This window comes from Bubalus kerabau, chromosome 13, assembly GCF_029407905.1.
Source record: "Bubalus kerabau isolate K-KA32 ecotype Philippines breed swamp buffalo chromosome 13, PCC_UOA_SB_1v2, whole genome shotgun sequence".
NCBI classification, from domain to species: domain Eukaryota; kingdom Metazoa; phylum Chordata; class Mammalia; order Artiodactyla; family Bovidae; genus Bubalus; species Bubalus kerabau.
In genome coordinates, this window is record NC_073636.1 from 63,597,501 (window position 1) to 63,616,597 (window position 19,097).

Consider the following 19,097-nt stretch of genomic DNA (forward strand, 5'->3'; position numbering starts at 1 on the left):
CATTTTGGTCATCTGCTCTTTGGTTTATTAAATTTAGTCAGGGCAGGCAGGATGTTAGTAAAGGGACCTAGTTTTAAATAATAATATATTTTGTGGAAAACTGCACACATTTAGAACTAGCTAAGTCCTCTAATTTTGTATCATTTTGTTGTTTGCCCCACTATGTTTGCACAAATTTTTATTCCAGTTTATTCACTCCAGTAAATACCACAGAGGGGAGATTGGCTTCCTGGGCTTTTCTTCCTTCATCAGTAAATTAAGTGTTCTATTTTGGTTATTGGACTAAATCAGGATTATAATGTATAACAAGTTACCAGACTTAAAACCCTAAATCAAAATTGTTATATGGACAAAGTCACTACCCTTATCAGTAAAGAGAATCTGGTCCTGGTGGCCTTTACAAGTAAACAACTCAGAAAAATCAAGGCGGGGATAATTGACTAAGGTATTTTGACTGCTGATTATTTAGATGTGTCAACTCAGTCTTAAACTCTTGAGTTTATAATATTTCAAATTAAGTTATTTAATCTGATATATAAAGTAAGAATTTCAGTGTTTCAAATTTAGCTTTGTGGTGCTTATAACATAAGTAATTACAGAACATAAAGCCATTTCTGTTGGAGAAGTGTCCTTTTGCATTTCTTCCTTTTTTCCTTTTCCTTTCTCTTCAGGAATTTGGAGCTTGAAAAGTTCCTGGAGGCCCTGGCAGCCAACATTTTACCGGATAGCTCCTTTGGAGGCAAGGCTCCAAGTAAAGCTGTATGATTATGTTTAGAGTGGTTTACGATTTGTCATTTTTGAAGAGTCTCTGGAGCACTTTTAGATTTGTCCCTCACTTAAGTAATGAAGAAATAGAAGGTTAGAGATATCAAGAAAGGAGAGAATTGAGGTTTGAAACTGAGTCTTCTGACTCCAAATTAAGTGTGGGGCTAGTAAAAGTTAAGGCTGATTGTAAGCATGGCAGATGTTACTGTCTTGGAGTGTGCGTATGTATTCTTAGTTTTTCTTCCTTTATTAGTTTTTCTTCTTGATGCTCTGGAAGAACAGAATTTTCCTTTAGTGGCCTTTCTGAAGAGAGAAATATGATTCTTCTTTTACTGTCTTAGAGATTTGCAACCATATGTAAAATAGATAGCCACCTGGAATTTGCTATATCGCTCAGGAAACTCAAACAGGATCTCTGTATCAACCTGGAGGGGTGGGATGGGGAGGGAGATGGGAGGGAGGTTCAAAAGGGAAGGGATATATGCATACCTATGGCTGATTCATGTTGAGGTTTGACAGAAAACAACAAAATTCTGTAAAGCAATTGTCCTTCAATAAAAAAATAAAAGAGATTTGCAATCTAGTATGAGATAAATTTTCTGTTCATCCCTTTTAATGATGTAAATTGTCCTATACCATTCACGGGTCCAATGCCATGATGAAGCTGGCACTGGCTTTGTTTTTGAATGAGAACTGTGATTTCAAAAGCAGTGTTCTTGGGTTGCCCCAAGTAGAAAAGCATGGCAAGTGACCATGTATGCTTGTATTGCTCAGATCACATTTATGATAGAGATTCTTCAACAGGACTGGGATTGGGGTAAGGCAACTGAGATGCCTAGGTGAAGAATATGAGGCACTCTCTAAGGGAGGCACTCAGCTAAGGGAACAATCTCTTACACCTAATTTTTTAAAAATGTATCAGGGACTTCCCTGATGGTACAGTGGATAGGAATACACCTGCCAATGCAGGAGACATGGGTTTGATTCCTGGTCCAGAAGATTCCACATGCCACGGAACAACTAGACCCATGTGCCACAACTCCTGAGCCCAAGTTCTGCAACTGTTGAAGCCTGGGCTGCCTAGAGCCTGTGCTCTGCAACAGGAGAAGCCACTGCAATGAGACGCCTGTGCACCAAAGTGAAGAGTAGCCCCTGCTTGCCACAGCTAGAGAAAGCCCTCACACAGCACCGAAAATCAGTGCAACCAGAATCTTTTTTTTTTTTTTTAAAAAGGTGTATCTGGAAGGGGGGGGCAAGAGAACCTGTGATTGGCCTTGGGAACTTTAATTTTGGGAGTCTGTTTTAAACACTTTAGTGCACGTTTTTGAAGGTCATTCAGCTTTCTTGGTTGGTTACATTTTAATGTACCACTTAATTTTTTTTCCTCATATTTTGCATACACAATATATACAGTTAATAGGATAACTGAAATTATGGGCAGTATGAGGACAGACATGAGAGAATATCCCACACTGTGTATTTCCTGCCTTTTTGAGGGTGATTGTTTGATATCCTTTAACTGCATCCTTCTGTGTCATCTTCCTGTAGCTCCTATCTATATGCTGATGACTCCTAAAGTTACACTTTAAGTCATGTTTGTCTTTTGAACTCCAGGATCCTCTCGTCTCTCTGCCTAATGACTGTTTCCACATGGCGGACTTGCTGACTGTGTTGCTCAAGTATACTGCAGCCGTAGTAATTTCCCAATTTTATTAGTTTTTAGAAAGATGTGTTAAAACTTTCCACTGTGTTTTCAGTTTCTCTTTGCAGTTCTGTCAGATTTTGTTTTTGAACCTATGTTGTTGGGTACATACTTTGTCCAGGATCATCATATTTTCCTAAGGACTCATTTCTTTATCATTTAGATAATGATCTTTTTTGTCCCCAATAGTGCTTTTTTATTAAAATCTGTTTTCTCCAGTATTAATATTGCTAATTCATTTGTCTTTTTTAAATGATTTTTTTCTTAACCTTTCAGTATTATTATGGTTTTAACATGACTCTTATGAGTATCAAATGTGCAGATTTTGTTTGAATTCAATCTGAAAATATTCTTTTACTTGGTAACATTGTTCAGTTGCTCAGTTGTGTCTGACTCTTTGGGAGCCCATGGACTGCAACACACCAGGCTTCCTTGTCCTTCACTATTTCCTGAAGTTTGCTCAAACTGACGTCCATTGAATTGGTGATGCCATTCAACCATCTCATCTTCTGTCATCCCCTTCTCCTCCTGCCTTCAGTCTTTCACCAGCATCAGGGTGTTTTCCGGTGAGTTAACTCTTAGTGAATGAGTTTGATACGTTTAAAGAGTAGAAAAGTGGCCAGTGTAGTTAAAATGGAGTAGATGATAAGAAGGGCTTCCCTAGATGGCTTAGCAATAAAGAATCCGCCTGCAATGAAAGAGACACATGAGACATGGGTTCGGTTTCCGAGTTGAAAAGATCCCCTGGAGAAGGAAATGGCAACCTACTCCGGCATTCTTGCCTGAAAAATCCCAATGGACAGGGGAGCCCAGCAGGCTGTAGTCCTTAGGGTTGCGAAGAGTCGGACACAACTGAGCTACTTACTGAGCATGCACGCACAGATGAAGAGAAAAGGATAAAGAAGTTAGAGAAATAGGGAGACAGCTCCTGTAGAACTTTGTAAATCAGGGTGAGGAATTTGGATTTTGTTCATAATAGTGAAAGGGCTATCAGTGGGGTTGTAATGTGGTCTGATTTATACTTCATGAGGGTTATTCTTCCTGTGATAAGGAGAAGGAGCTATATGGGGGGGATGACTGAAAGCAATAAGGCCAGAAGTAAAAAATAAGTTTGGATTATGTTCATGACTTGGGAGATAGACAGGAGATGATTTGATTATGATTTGGATGTAAATTGAGTTTTCTGAATTTGTCAGTGTATTGAATATTGAGAGAAGAGTGCTTTCAAATAATTGTCACATTTGTTCTTATTGTTATTCATCCATTCATTTAAATATTTATTAAGTACCTATTGTGTGCCCAGGAACTCTTCTAGGCATTAAAGTTATATCAGTGAATGAAGCAAAGACCCTGCCCTTGTGGAAATTAAATTCTACTGGGAGAGACAAATGGTAAAGTTGTTTAATAAGTAATATATGTGACCTCAACTATATATGTTGTATATATTTAAAATGTCTGAAATATATGTTACAAAAATGGGAAGTGCTAAGGAATAAGGGAAAGAGTTTAAGAAGATCCAGGCTAAGTTGAGGCAGGTGTGTGTGTGTGTGTGTGTGTGTGTGTCAAGGGTAGTTAAGGAGAGTGGGTGTGGGTGTGTGTGTAAAGGGTAGTTAAGGAAGGTCCCTGCTGAGAAGGTAACGGTTTTGAGAATGCAAAGGTAATAAATATAAAAGTTCAGCACTTTTTTGTGGCACATTGTGCCTCTCACTTTTTGAGTACTTATTATCATGAAGATTGAAGATGATAGTTGTTTATGGAGTACAATCTTGACTCTGTGAAGTTGTATTCATCTTTTTGAGCATAGGCAAGGACTCATCAACGGAGAAGGCAACGGCACCCCACTCCACTACTCTTGCCTGGAAAATCCCATTGACAGAGGAGCCTGGTAGGCTGCAGTCCATGGGGTCGCTAAGAGTCAGACACGACTGAGCGACTTCACTTTCACTTTTTACTTTCATGCATTGGAGAAGGAAATGGCAACCCACTCCAGTATTCTTGCTTGTAGAATCCCAGGGACAGAGGAGCCTAGTGCACTGCCGTCTATGGGGTCGCACAGAGTCGGACACAACTGAAGCGACTTAGCAGCAGCAGCAGCAAGGACTCACCAAATGAGAGCCTAAAGTATTTGGAGTGAGCCTTTAAGAAGTATAGGTCTTGGTGCGTGTGAAACATTCATAAATAGTTGGGGAGTAATTTAATAACAGAAATATACTCTTCTTTAGAAACAACTTTGCAAGGTCTTTTTGCTTTGACATTCATGTATATCCAAATGGGGTTTGAAGTGGCATACAATGAAAGATTAAAAAGAAGGCAGATTGAGCCAAGGATTTTGGACAAGTATCCTAAGTGGAATTAAGTTCTTGCCACTCAGCCCTGCATTAAACGTTTAGCTAAAACGAAAAGGAAAACCCCTAGGTGTTGACCTTGTTCTCATCATCTGGATAGAGGATACATGCTTAGGAGAGCCTTTTATCCTGGCTTAGTGAATCCGGGAAGGTGTGTCATGAAAAGATGATACCCAGGTCAGTTCTTTTGGAAAAGGTGAAGAGTCCCAGTAAACTTTGAGTTCAGAAGTGTAAGACTGATGTCTAGATTATACAACATAATCTGTATAAAATGAGATTAAGATTCCTTTAAAAAATTTTAAAGCAGGAAAGTATAACTTGTTTGTCATTTTTGATGATGGAGACTTCTGGGCAAAAGGTGAATTTCACGAGGATAATCTTAGGGTTGAGAAGACCATTTTGAGATGATGGGTGTAGTATAGGCAAGAGATGATGAAGGTCTGTATTTTGTTTGTTGTAGATGGAGTAGAGAGGGCCAGAGGATTTGAACTTGGCAGGGAGTGGGTGGAGGATGCAAAGTAATGATTGGTTTTAAAATATAAATGAAAAGACTGAGCCAATCAGTTGTTGTTTTAAATGCAGCCTATGAAGGGTTTTATGGAAAAGGGAGGTTTAAAAGGGTGAATAAACCTTCAGTACTGTATGTATTTTGTTAGATATTTGGGGGTGGCAAAATAATTTCTAAATATTTCTAGCAACTTTATTTTCAGTTTTTTCCTGCAAGATGACAAAGTAAATCCTAGAGTTCTTTTTGATTGAATTAGCAGACCATATGGTGTTTACACAGACTGACTGCTACACAAGGTAGCTGTGTTATTTTTCTCTTTCAGGATATAATACTTAACCTGATGCCAATGTTCTGAAACATTTATTTTCTAGTGAACAATATGTGAAGCAATTATTCTAGTCATTGTATTTTTTCTTGATGTCTCAGTTGATGTTACTCTTTGTGTAATGTTTAACCCTACTTGTTTATTTAATCTTTTTAAAAATTAAATCTTTAGTACAGGTCTGTATAGTGCTTTCTAACCTTTTCACATCATAGCATACAGAGAAACTGATAAATTCTGATTGGCCATCCCAGGCTGAGTAAATCATATCTCAGTACACTCATGACCATTCATAGCTCTCCAGTGTGCCTTGCTACACAGCTGGGGAAACTGCCTTATAGAAAGATTCTTATACTGCTTTTCTTTCTTTCTTTCTTTCTTTGGCTGCTCTGTGTGGCTTGCAGGATCTCAGTTCCCCATCCAGGAATTAAACCCAGGCCATGCCATGGCAGTGAAAACCCAGGATCCTAGGCACCAGGGAACCCTCCACCCCCCCCCCCCCCAAACGCTGCATTTTAGTTAGCTGAAGTTAGGGAAGAGTTACGGTCTATAGCGTGTATCAGATATGACAATGAAGAGCTCAAAAGAACTCACATGGGCTAGTGGAGAGAGATGGGCACAGAAAAAAAAGTTAGGTGGTACAGTACAACAAATGACATCCTATCAGTGTTTATAAGGAGTCGTGAGAGTGCAGCTGTGGGAAAGTTTAATTCTGTCAAGTTGCAGTTAAGGAGTATCTGGGAGGACAAAGTTCCTGAGAACAGGGAAGACAGGGCAGTTTAGGGAGAGGGGACAGCCTGTTTGCAGCCTTTATGCATCTTTAATTTCTGTCAGAGATCTTGCTCCTCTTACTGTATAAGAAGATTTTGAAATGTAAGAAGTTTGCTCTAATGGCAGATACAGTTATCTGCCCTGCCAAAATGCCCATTTACTTTCCATTTATGTTGTTTGGATTCAGTCCCTACTCTAATCCAGACTTATATTTGTGTTGTGCTTTTAATTTTCAAAGCTTTTTATCCCCCATAACAGCTCCCCAGGGGCAGGAAATAAAAAACAGGTGGTAGTCTTTTTATTTTTATGGAGGAGAAAGCTGAGACATCATCATCATATCAGCAGTTTTGTTTTCCAGGTCATTACAAAGCAGGAATAGAATCCTGAAGAGAAATCCCTCTGTGATGACTGTCAGTTCCTAGATACAGTTTTTGTTCTTTGCTTAATTACAGAGGGTGCTGTCCAAGACGAAGAACCTCTGGGCACAGCTGGAGTGCGGACTGCTAGGGCAGTGACCAGGAGGGAGTCAGCAAAGCAGATGGCATGGTTGCCGATCCCAGAGCTAACAATCTGGCATCTGCAAGCTGCAGCTCTAGTCATTGGTCACAGTGTATTTACGTACCTGCTCACACTTGGTGAGGAATCACTGAGTCTGGAGGAGAAATGGGACTATATAAGAATATACAAGAATATGTCACTAGGACTTCTACTCTGTGTTAGGTAGAGTTGTCCATGAGATTCCGTAGTTGGTAGTTGTCCCAGTTCATTTATTGCTGTGTTTATTCCATCTTCCTTGTACCAATTTTAGTTTAATGCCAGAATAAGATTGAGCTATCTTAACAGATACTAACTTAACAGGTGCTAATTGCATCGCTGTGATACTTGCCAAAGAGATTTTGTTTTCTAGTTGCTTTTGATCTGTTATATCTTTCAGGCTCTCTTGGAAAACACAGGATACTTGGTTATGTTTTAGGGTATCATTGATAAAAGAGTCATTTCAATGAGTGGTAATGGCTGTTGACCCTTTATATTTGTATCTGAACATTGTATTTATCCATTTTTGTAAAGGTACTTGAAATTTGGGCTTCCCTAGTAGCTCAGATGGTAAAAGCACCCGCCTGCAATGCAGGAGACCCAGGTTCGATCCCTGGGATGGGACGAACCCCTGGCGATGGAAATGGCAACCCACTCCAGTATTCTTGCCTGGAAAATCCCATGGATGGAGAAGCCTGGCAGGCTACAGTCCATGGGGTTGCAAAGAGTCAGATAAGACTGAGAGATTCACACACACACACACACACACACACACACACACACACACACACTTGAATATTTTAGAAAATAGTGAAGAAAAGGGCTTATTGGATTGTTAGTTTTGAGGAGTTGTTTTGGGAGGAAAAGGATGATCTTGGTGTGGAGTTAACAGTTTCAAAATCCTGAAAAAAAATTTTTTTAATGAGATAATCAGTGCGTATGTTTTAATCTGCTAAATTTGTGGTAATTTGTTACATGGAAATAAAACAATTTCTTTCCTGTTTTGTCATGAGTAGAAGATGTCAGGTAATACATGAGGGTCTAGGACATTTATTTTTTCTTAATTCTTTGAGCTCTTTTTTTTTGGGGGGGGTTCATCTTTTATCAGAAGCCTCTCTGATTTTGGCTGAAGACGTAAATGGGTTCTTACATAATAACTTTTACTTTTCAGTCTCACTTCCCCAGGACCCACTTCAGCTACAGATGCTTTGTAGTTACCATCATAAATTGTGAGGACGTCAAGTACTCTAGAAGAATATGAAGTCTGTGTGCTGTGATGAGTGTTCATTTATTGTATTCAGTTCTTTGTTACAGTGTGCAAAATTCATTGAGCCTTTTAATAATTCGTTCTTCCAGCATCTTTCAGTTTAGATTTCTTATGTTATAGTTATGGTCTCTCGAGTCCAGCAGAGCTATGGTTTCTTTTGGGGTAGGGAGGGGTTAGTGTTCTTGACACACAGCTTGTAGGACTTCAATTCCCCAACCAGGGATTGAACCCAGGCCACAGTCGTGAAAGCCCAGAATCCTAACCACTAGGCCAGCAGGGAACTCCCAAGCTGTCACTTCCTAACTACTGTATATGGCATTGAGCATAGTGTAACTTCCCCAGAGCCTTAGTTTCTGTTGAGTAATGATGATGGTTTTTCCTGTCATTTTGGTGGTGTTGCATAAAGAAAATATTTATAGAATGCTCAGTACAATTCTTTGCACATAATAAATATTATGTTATCATTTACAAATGAAAATAGAGGGTAATGGGAGATATTGTTGTTGCCAAAATTTGCTTCCTGACTTCTCCTTTCGAGCAAGAAAGCCTGGCTGAACTCAATATATTGGATAAATTGGAAACCTGATTCCTTATCAGTATGAATTAAGAAATCAGATGCCCATGAACATGGGCATCTGAAGAAAGGCTTTTAAATCAGTTTTCCTTTGTTATCAGTTGCTTACGTTTATATCCATTGTTAAAGTGGATGGCTGCATGATACAAATAACATCAAAATATCACAAGTTAATGTAAGAATAATGCAAACTGTTACAGAAAAAACAAGGTAAGATCAAAAGTACATGACCTCTCTCCTGCCCCACTCGTTTCCCTTATAGCTGACTACTTTGGTATTCGTATACCTAATTCAGGTTTTTCCACACCTCTAAAACTGTAATGTTTTCAAAGCAGTTTATGTGATTGAATTTACTTACGAGTATTGCTTTCCTTGGAAATAATTAGTTTTTAAAAATGGATCCTAGGAAAGTAGTAAAGAATTGAGAAGTCACATCTAAGAATAGAGAACTGGGGCCTAAGCTGAATTGGAAATGAGATAAACAACAACTATTTATTTGTTAAAAGAACCATAGTCAGGGGAATTTTATTAAATGAACTTCTGGGTGCACCCATTTGTTAGTTTCCCTTTGAGCTTTCAGCACTTTATCCATATTGCAAGGCTGTGGAGTTGCTATATTCTGCAGCATCACAAGGCTGGCATAGCAACTCTCTGCTTGCATTGCCTACAGCTATCATCCAAACGGGCCAAACACATGGCATTGTAGTGTTATTTCCAGATGTCATTTGATGAATTAGAGTTTAAAGAAAGGTATTTGCTCTTGAACAGGAGAAAAAATTGTTACTTTGGCATAAGGTCTACCTTGGCACCATTCCCACATCTGTTATTGATTAGGAGTGAATGCTGGTCAGTCAGAATGCAAGAGTGGCAGCCGGTTATCAGGCTCACTCTTCAGGGTGACATACTTAAGGAAATTGCAAGGGTGTCATAAGCTGGCTGAGCAAAAGATGTGAAAGACCCTCTGATAGATGTACAGAGACTTGATGTACAGAGACAGTCTGAGTGGTTTCCACATGCCAAGAAGATATCATAACATCTGCATGCAGAACCTGTCCTTAGAGTGGGCAGTGGAATAGGTAGTGGGATCCTTTCTTGCTGATTTTAAAATAGATTTAATTAACATAAAATGTGCAGATACTGTGTTCAGTCCATTGAGTTTTTAATAGTTGTCTACTCTTGTGTAACTATGCTGCTGCTGCTGCTAAGTCGCTTCAGTCGTATCTAACTCTGCAACTCCATAGATGGCAGCCCACCAGGCTCCTCTGTCCCTGGGATTCTCCAGGCAAGAACACTGGAGTGGATTGCCATTTCCTTCTCTAATGTATGCATGCATGCTAAGTCGCTCCAGTCGTGTCCAACTCTGTGCAACCCTGTGGACTGCAGCCCACCAGGCTCTTCTGACCACGGGATTCTCTTGGCAAGAATACTGGAGCAGGTTGACATTTCCTTCTCCATTGTGGAACTATAGTCTTCAATTTTAGAACATTTTAATTTACCAGAAAATTTCTGTGTATCTCCTGTAACCAGTAACTCACTTCTTCTCTTGTATTTCCATTAAATGGAGTCATGCAGCGTGTATTCTTCTATGTCTGATTATTCTGGTTTTGAGTTTCATACATGTAATTGCATAAATCAATGGATCATTTGTTTTTAATGTTTAATGTAGTATTCCGTTGGGTAGATTTCATTTAGTTACCTATTGATGGACATTTGAGTTGTCTCCAGTTCTGGCTCCTATAAATGTCTATATAATTTTGTAAATATACTCTTGAGTAGATGTATGTATGTTTGTTGTTGTTTGGTCGCTCAGTCCTGTCTGACTCTTTTGTGACCTCGTGGACTGTAGCCCACAAGGCTCCTCTGTCCATAGGGTTTCCCAGGTGAGAATACTGGAATGGGTTGCCATTTCCTTTTCCAGGGGATCTTCCCAACTCAGGGATCTAACCTGCATTGCAGGCAGATTCTTTACCACTGAGCCATCAGGGAAGCCCATTTAACATTATAGGAAACTGCTAAATAGTTCTTTAGTAGTCCAAAGTGGTTGTACCATTTACACTTCTCCCAGCAATTTGTGAGAATTTCGTATGCTTCATATCCTTACCATTTCATCTTTTTTAGCAATTTTAGTGAGTTTATTTTTGGTAGCTCCTTGTGATTTTAATGTGCTTTTCCTTGATTAATGATGTTGGCCACATGTATATATCGGACATTGCTACGTCTCCCTTTGTGAAGATATATTAATCTATTCCATTTGCACGATCTATATTCAAATCTCATTGTCAAAATGTAGATTATTTGTGTATTTATTGTTAATTTGTCAGAGTTCTGTGTGCATTCTAGATATGAGTCCCTTGTTAGATATGTGAGCTTTAAATAATTTGTGTTATGCATGGCCCATCTGTCCATTATCTTAATAATGTCTTTTAAAAAAATTCCCTATTTTTGGTGGTGCTAGGTCTTTGTTGCTGCATTTTGGCTTTCTCTGGTTGTGGAGAACAGAGGCTATTCTTTAGTGGCGGTGCATGGGCTTCAGTAGTTGTGGCATGTGGGCTCAATAGTTGTGGCGCATGGGCATAGTTGTCCTTCACTCAGCATGTGGCATGCATTGCAAGGCAAATTCTTAACCACTGGACCATCAGCAAAACCCTTAATGATATCTTTTGAGGAATAGAAAACCTTGACTTCATAAAGTCTAATTTATCAATTAAAGATTTTTTAATAGTTTTTTTTATAGTTTGTGCTTTTTTTCTTTTGTGACCTGCCCAAGGATTCTTTGCTTACCATATGGTCACCGAGATACTCTTCTGTTCTTTTTCTAGGAACTTTGTGACCATGGGTGTTAGTCTGAGCTCCATGTTGCACTTGTGTCTGTGAATGGACTGACATAAAATTGAGATTTTATTTTTTTTCCTACTTGGCTGTCCCCCACTGAATTGATTTGGTACCTTTTCTAACAGCCACTTGCCTTTGAGTAGTTTGTCCTCTAACCTTTTTTTTTTTTTTTGAGGTTGTTTTGACTGTTCTATATGCATAACATATCATGTAAATAAGTTCTTAGTGTCTGTCCCTCTTGTCTTTGTTTTTTAATGCAGAGATATTCTTAAATTTCTAAAACTTATAAAATTGAGAATATACTTTTTATGTGGTTGTAATGAAAAGTTGTAGAGTAATGAATGCTGTTGCACAGTATAATTTCTTTTGTGCTTAAAATATAAAGGCATATGACAAATTATTTTAAAATAGAAGAGTGTTTTGAGTTATCTCCCATTATAAGCAAAGCTAACATTTACCTTGTTTTTATTTGGATTTAAATCAAAGTTGGAAAGTTTGGGTTCTAATTTCCCATCCTGATTTTTTTTTTAACCTAATTGTTCCATTATTAGGAAAATTCAATAACTCTGTGTAACCCACTAACAAATGCCTGAGAGTTGACTTAAGCAGGTTTTTAAAAGTTAAATAAGCAAGTGTGTACTGGACTTGGCACTGGGAATATAGCAGTAATTGAGACAGCCATGGGCCCCAACTTTCAAGGGGCTTACTGTATAAGAGACAGAGGCTGGCCTCTTCTGGGGGGGGAAAAAAGACAAATTATGCATTTGGGGACCGTGTGACTGTGAACAGAAGTTTTTTGATGTTCTTTATTTCAGGCAGCTGATAGAAACATCAAAACCATCACCTAAGGAAGTGATTTTTTTTTTTTTTTTTTTTTTTGCCATTTGGGTAGAACAATATCCAGCATAGATAACATTGCAGTGTTTTTGTTTTGTTTTTTAATGAAAATAAGGCCTGAAGCCATGGTATACAGCATGAACATTGGAATGAATGGGTGTGTATGTCTACAATTTTCTTTGTCTCTTATGTAGTTACTTAGTGTTTTGCACTTTCTAAATTCTCTTTACAAAGACTTGTTTTATACTGTGATTGGTATTGTATCTCAGGTTCTTTGTTTTTATTCTTTTTAATTTTGGTTTTGTTTTGTTTTAATCCAGAGGAACCAGAGGTGTTAGCCTGTGTTTTAAAACTCACATTTGATAGTGGTACAAACAGCTGTCACACTGAATAATTGTCAAGTCATTCTGAGGGTTTCTTTTGCTCACTAATCTGTAGGTATAAATCTGGGTTTTAACCACATGTGATTGGTAAAAATTAGTTCTTGGGAGAGTTTATGCTGTGTGAGCCATCTGTTCCCTGTTCTCAAACACTGAATGAAGTTAGCCTTAAGATTTTCAAACCATTGAACTAAGATGTATATTAGGAAGGTAGGCTGAATGAAATCTCTAGAAGAGACACTTGTAATTAGGGATCTATATGTGGACACCACTAGATTTGGTTGTAGAAGCATTAATATATGTGAATATACTCTTCATTTGGTGGACAGAAGTCTTCATTTTTAGCTGATTCTCAGTGGTGACCATGAGCCAAAACAGGATCTTAAGCTGATAGTACAATATGATTTGTATTTATAAGATTCAGCTAAAACTTCCTTTTTGTGTATATCCCCACTGCATCTTGGACTTCCCTGGTAGCTCAGTCGGTAAAGAATCTGCCTGCAGTGCAGGAGACCCAGGTTTGATCCCTGGGTCAGGAAGATCCCCTGGAGAAGGAAATGGCAACCCATTCAGTATTCTTGCTTGGAAATTCCTTTGGACAGAGGAGCCCGGTGGGCTGTAGTCCAAAGGGTCGCAAAGAGTCTGGCGTGACTTAGCAACTAAACCACCACCCATTCTCTTTCTACTTGAGGTTCCCTCCTTTGATTCTTGTCATCCATGTACACCATGGACTCTTTCTGGGTTAGAACTGTGACTTCATTTTGTATTCTGAGCACTTAGTACAGTACTTGGGTCATGTTAGCCTTTAGCAGTGATGGATAAGATGAATCATCATGGTAACCTCTTGCTTTAAAAGTGGCAGTACTACCTTCAGTTCAGTTCAGTTCAGTTGCTCAGTTGTGTCCGACTCTTTGCGACCCCATGAATCGCAGCACGCCAGGCCTCCCTGTCCATCACCAACTCCCGGAGTTCACTCAGACTCATGTCCATCGAGTTGGTGATGCCATCCAGCCATCTCAACCTCTGTCGTCCCCTTCTCCTCCTGCCCCCAATCCCTCCCAGCATCAGAGTCTTTTCCAATGAGTCAACTCTTCGCATGAGGTGGTCAAAGTATTGGAGTTTCAGCTTTAGCATCAGTCCTTCCAAAGAACACCCAGGGCTGATCTCTGGTGTGGACTGGTTGCATCTCCTTGCAGTCCAAGGGACTCTCAAGAGTCTTCTTGAACACCACAGTTCAAAAGCATCAATTCTTCAGCGCTCAGCTTTCTTCACAGTCCAACTCTCACATCCATACATGACCACAGGAAAAACCATAGCCTTGACTAGACAGACCTTTGTTGGCAAAGTAATGTCTCTGCCTTTGAATATGCTATCTAGGTTGATCATAACTTTCCAAGGAGTAAGCGTCTTTTAATTTCATGGCTGCAGTCACCATCTGCAGTGATTTTGGAGCCCAGAAAAATAAAGTCTGACACTGTTTCCACTGTTTCCCCATCTATTTCCCATGAAGTGATGGGACCAGTGGCCATGATCTTCATTTTCTGAATGTTGAGCTTTAAGCCAACTTTTTCACTCTGCTCTTTCACTTTCATCAAGAAGCTTTTTAGTTCCTCTTCACTTTCTGCCATAAGGGTGGTGTCATCTGCATATCTGAGGTTATTGATATTTCTCCCGGCAATCTTGATTCCAGCTTGTGCTTCTTCCAGCCCAGCATTACCTTTTATTAAAAACAAGTTCTGTTTTTTCCACATTTTCTTCCAGTTTTGCCTATAATTGTATTTATGTTTATTTATGTTACTTCCATAAATACATTATATATTCTCTTTTCCTTTACCTTAAGGCCTTACTATGTTGTCATTATTTCAGTAGAAAAGTATACTCATAATGTGCCTTGTTTTTATCACATATCATTATTTCCATGAAATCTTGTTGCCATTTACCAGTCTTTTATACAAGAATACTATGGTACTAATTTGAGAAGTCTTTTGTTTCAGTTTAGTCATTACCATAAAGTTGTTCTAGCCACATGGTAATAGGCTTTTCCCAGGGTCAGAGCCACAAGCTCCAAAATCTTGTCTGGGTCTCATTTTCTTTGTCTGGACAGCCTGCCTATATGGCTTTTTACCTTAAATTTCTTTAATTTTGTACACCTTATTTTGGGAGAGGTAACTATTTTGTTGTTGTTGTTTTAGTTGCTAAGTCTTGTCCACCCCCATGGACTGTAGCCCACCAGGCTTCTCTGTCTATGGGATTTCCAAGGTAAGAATACTAGAGTGGATTACCACTTCCTTCTCCCCGGGATCTTCACAACCCAGAGGTGAAACCCATGGCTTCTGCACTGCAGGTGAATTCTTTACTGCTGAGCCAAGTCAAGTATAAGAACTATTTTTATGAATCAATAATTTGAATACAATGTTTAATAAGGGTTTAGGATGTTTCTTTTTGAGTTGAGTATGTTTATACAATGTCTTCATATTTTATGTTTCATAAAGCATAGTAAATATCTTAAAATCACCTTGTTTCTAAAAAAAGATAAAATTACATATAATTAAGAATGAATTATTTGTTGGATTTAAATAATGAATCATAGAGGGATGTTGATTGGATATATTTAAAGCCCTAAATCACCTTCTTTGGATTTAGGTGGCAACCAAGTCTTCACCAGCAATGCATTTGAAACCATTTCATCAGATGTGTTCTTTCTGCAGGGAGTTCTGCTGTAGTATGCATTTATTTCCACCTGCAGAGGACAACTGTGAAAAATGCTATAAGCACTTTCCTGTACTCCCTCTTCCACCAGCCATACCATGCATTAGTTATGAACTATTTCCCCTTCTTGATTGTATACTCTAGTCTTAGTTGTTTTTTTTTGTTTTGTTTTTTGTTTTTGTTTTTTGAGGGGAGAGGTGTTTAAGTATCATTTTTGGATTAGAAGATTTCTTCTCAACCCATTAGGTAAACTGTAGCCAGCTTCTTCAGCTGGCTTCTTGGTAGGAACAGTAGAGTTAGTAACAACAATAATAGTGGATGATATTGATGATGACAATGTTGGTGTTTTTGTAAAATGGTTTGCAATTTAGAACAGGACTACTAACTTCATTTCCTGATGACAGAACAGGTTGTAGAGAGGGGCAGATGTCATTGTCGGTTTTACGTAGACAGTGAACCACTGTTTTAGGTGTGCTTATTTGTTTAAGCAGTTACCGTGTACGGGAAAATGATACCCTGTAAACCCACAGTGAAGTTTTGACAGGTTAACTGGCATGCCTTTGGTCATACAACCAAATTACTGGGATTATAACCTAGGGCAGTTGGTCTGAATTAAGAACCTATTTTTACCCATCTGTGCTGCTCATGTGGAGAAGGACTGGGATCTAGGGCTTCTGACTTTGAAGTCTTGGTTTTCCTGTCATGCTTCCTATTTCAGGTAATCTGTCCCATTGTTCCCTGACCCTAAGTGTTTGTCAAAATTTTTGTTTCTGTAATTAGGTCACTGTAACTAGATCATACTGCTTGTGTGTAAAAGAAGACTTAATATGTTAGGAATGCTTGGCAGCTCAGTGGGTATCTTATGATTCCTCTGTAGAAAAGAAAATCTAGTGAGGAGAGTAAATGAAAATATTTCATAAGCAGTGTTCCAAAAGAATTCAAGAAATTGGTATTTACTTGCTGTGCCTGCTATATCCTCTGTTTCATTTTCATGCTCCTTTACATACTCTGTGTCCATGTGAATCAATTTTTAAAATAAATAATTGTAATCATACCGCATATATAACTTTATAGAAGGCTTCCCCCTCCATAGTTTTATTTTGTACTCATGTTCCAAGTGTTGAAAGATCTTTATAATTATAATTTGTAATGGCTTCATAATTCACATTGACATGCAGTTCCACCATTTAATTAACCATTCCTCTGTGGCATAGATTGTTTTATCCCTGGAGTTATTTTCTTAAGAACAAATTCCCAGGAGTGAGGTCACACAGTCAAATGGTATGAACATTTTTCTGGCAAAGAAATCATTTTTTAACCCCAGTAGCTGAAGTGGTACTTGGAAATATGTTTATTTCTGTGTTTTTTCTTTCGAGTACGTTACTAATCAGATACTGGAACTAGAGGAAGATAACAAGCATATAGATAGTCCAGAAAGCCTTACAGTATGAGCTGGAAATATATCAGTATTTTCTCCCAGCATCACTAGCCATTTTCTTACACTTTGGCAGAGTGATGGAAGACTGGCTGACTGAGAAAATGTGGAAAATTGGCATTAAAACCTTGCCTGTGGCAAACTGAAAGTTAACTTTAGAAGAAAAGCTTAACAGTAGAAGAAAGGCATGACTACTCTTCATGGTTAATTATGAAATATAGATTTAATTATTTTGTCCTTCGTTGCATGTAAGACTCTATTTGACTAGTTGCCCCATTTCCCTAAAAAGATAGATATTAATGGGTATCTTACTTTACCATGTGCATACAGACTGCAGATAGATATATATATATATATATATATATATATATATGCATGCTCATGTAATCCTATCAACACTGCAATTAATTATTATTTTGTACATATTTTAGAGTAAACTGAGGTTCCTATTGGTATTGGTTCTTTGCCCAAAACAGTGAAAAAATGCTCATCATATCTTTCTCTGAAGGTTTTAAGTAGACACTGGACTCATGAAAGTCATTCATATCTTACAGCAGATCCTTTCATTGGGCACGGATTCAAAATTGTTAAAATCTTAAGAACCTTCATAGTCAGGAGTTTCTAAAATCAAAAGTACTTTGCCATAGGGACTGATATAGAGAAGGAGAAATAGAAAAGATGCTCTGAGTCAGGAAAAAGTCCCCACAGAGTCCTGTCCTGTCCCCACAATGGTATGTATTTTGACTCTTTAAAGTTTTCTTTTCCTTAGAATATTCATAATTAGAGCACAAATTTAGGATTATCTCAGTTTGGAAGCTGTGTACTTGATTGCTAGCTTCGTAAAAGTATATGGGATAGTCTCATAGAATTGTCTCTACCCAAGTCTAAACTTCACTACTAAACTGTGATTAATACTCTTTGCCTTTGTTGACTGGAATTAGTTTTAATTACATTCTCTTAAGTGGAACTTGTATGGAAAATATCTTAGATGTTTCCAAGACCTAAAGTTGAATTGTTTTACATGTATTTCATTTTAACTTGTTATGTCTGGACTGTTTTGGCATTTAAAGCCATTAATCTTAACATTTGTATCCCAAGGCAAATGAGAGGCAGATGCTCACATCTGGACCATTTGTTCCAAACATTGTTTCATTCATGTAGGTTAAATTACACTAGAAATTTTTATAGTGATGAAGTTAGGAATTTAGAGTGAACCATTTTTTCTCATTGAAAGGGAGTGTTGTCTGTAATTTCAGTAGAAATCTACGTGTGAATAAACAGACACACATATTTAAAAAAAATTACCATTGTCATTCAGCTCATATTTCTTTATTGTCCCTTTTTTCTGGCCTGTTTGAAAGGCTTATACTGCCTGATCTTTTTCTTTATTCCTCAGTTTATTATTAAGAACAACACTGTATTTAAGAGTAATAATAGTACACCCTAATCAAGCAAAGTGATTGCATCATGCACGGTTGGTTTGACATTAAGGCCTTCAAGGAGGGGAAAAAAAATTCTATAAATAGATCCCTTCCCCACATAAAAAAAGTGTTCGATTAAACTGAAGACCTATTTCTAATAGAAACAAATAAAAAGGAAGTTTGTTGTTGATAGAAACTTAAAGGGTGTAAATGTATAATGTATGGCTTTAATTAGAACTGAAACTTAATGATGGTGAAGACAAACAGAGGACAGTTTGGGGCTATGGGAAACACACAAATGAATACTGATATAGAACTTCAGGGTTAGAAGTCAAATGCCCAGACACAAATATCACAAGGAGGCTGAGGAAACACCCCCTTTAGTCTTGATCTTTTGTGGGGCTATTAGTCTTGATTCTGTTTCTGCCAGATGCGTTGTAATAAAGCATCTTGTTTATATATATATCTTATTGCATTTTTTTAAGATTTAGGCCCATAAAATGATCAGTTAATATAAATTCTTTTTATTTTGAGCTTAAAGGAACTAAGAAGGAATAATAAATCAAAATTATCCCCCCTGCTTTTTTTTTTTTTTTTTTTTTGGCCATGCTGTGTGGCATGCGGGCTGGAATTGTAGTTCTCCAAGCAGGGATTGAACCAGGGAATTCCCAAAACTATCCTGCCCTTAACTGATC

The 19,097-nt window shown here is 38.0% G+C and overlaps 1 protein-coding gene across 11 annotated transcripts in view; it reads left to right on the forward strand.

The window, feature by feature from the left end:
- The window catches only part of CBFA2T2 (CBFA2/RUNX1 partner transcriptional co-repressor 2), a 148,867-nt gene that overhangs the window by 68,298 nt on the left and 61,472 nt on the right, over window positions 1-19,097 (forward strand). Inside the window, exon 2 of one of the 11 annotated variants that reach the window (XM_055544789.1) lies at window positions 672-739. The exons of the other annotated variants lie outside the window; for them this stretch is intronic. The gene's annotated coding sequence lies outside the window, so the exon portion shown is untranslated. The remainder of the gene's footprint in view (window positions 1-671; window positions 740-19,097) is intronic. 11 annotated transcript variants of the gene reach the window in all.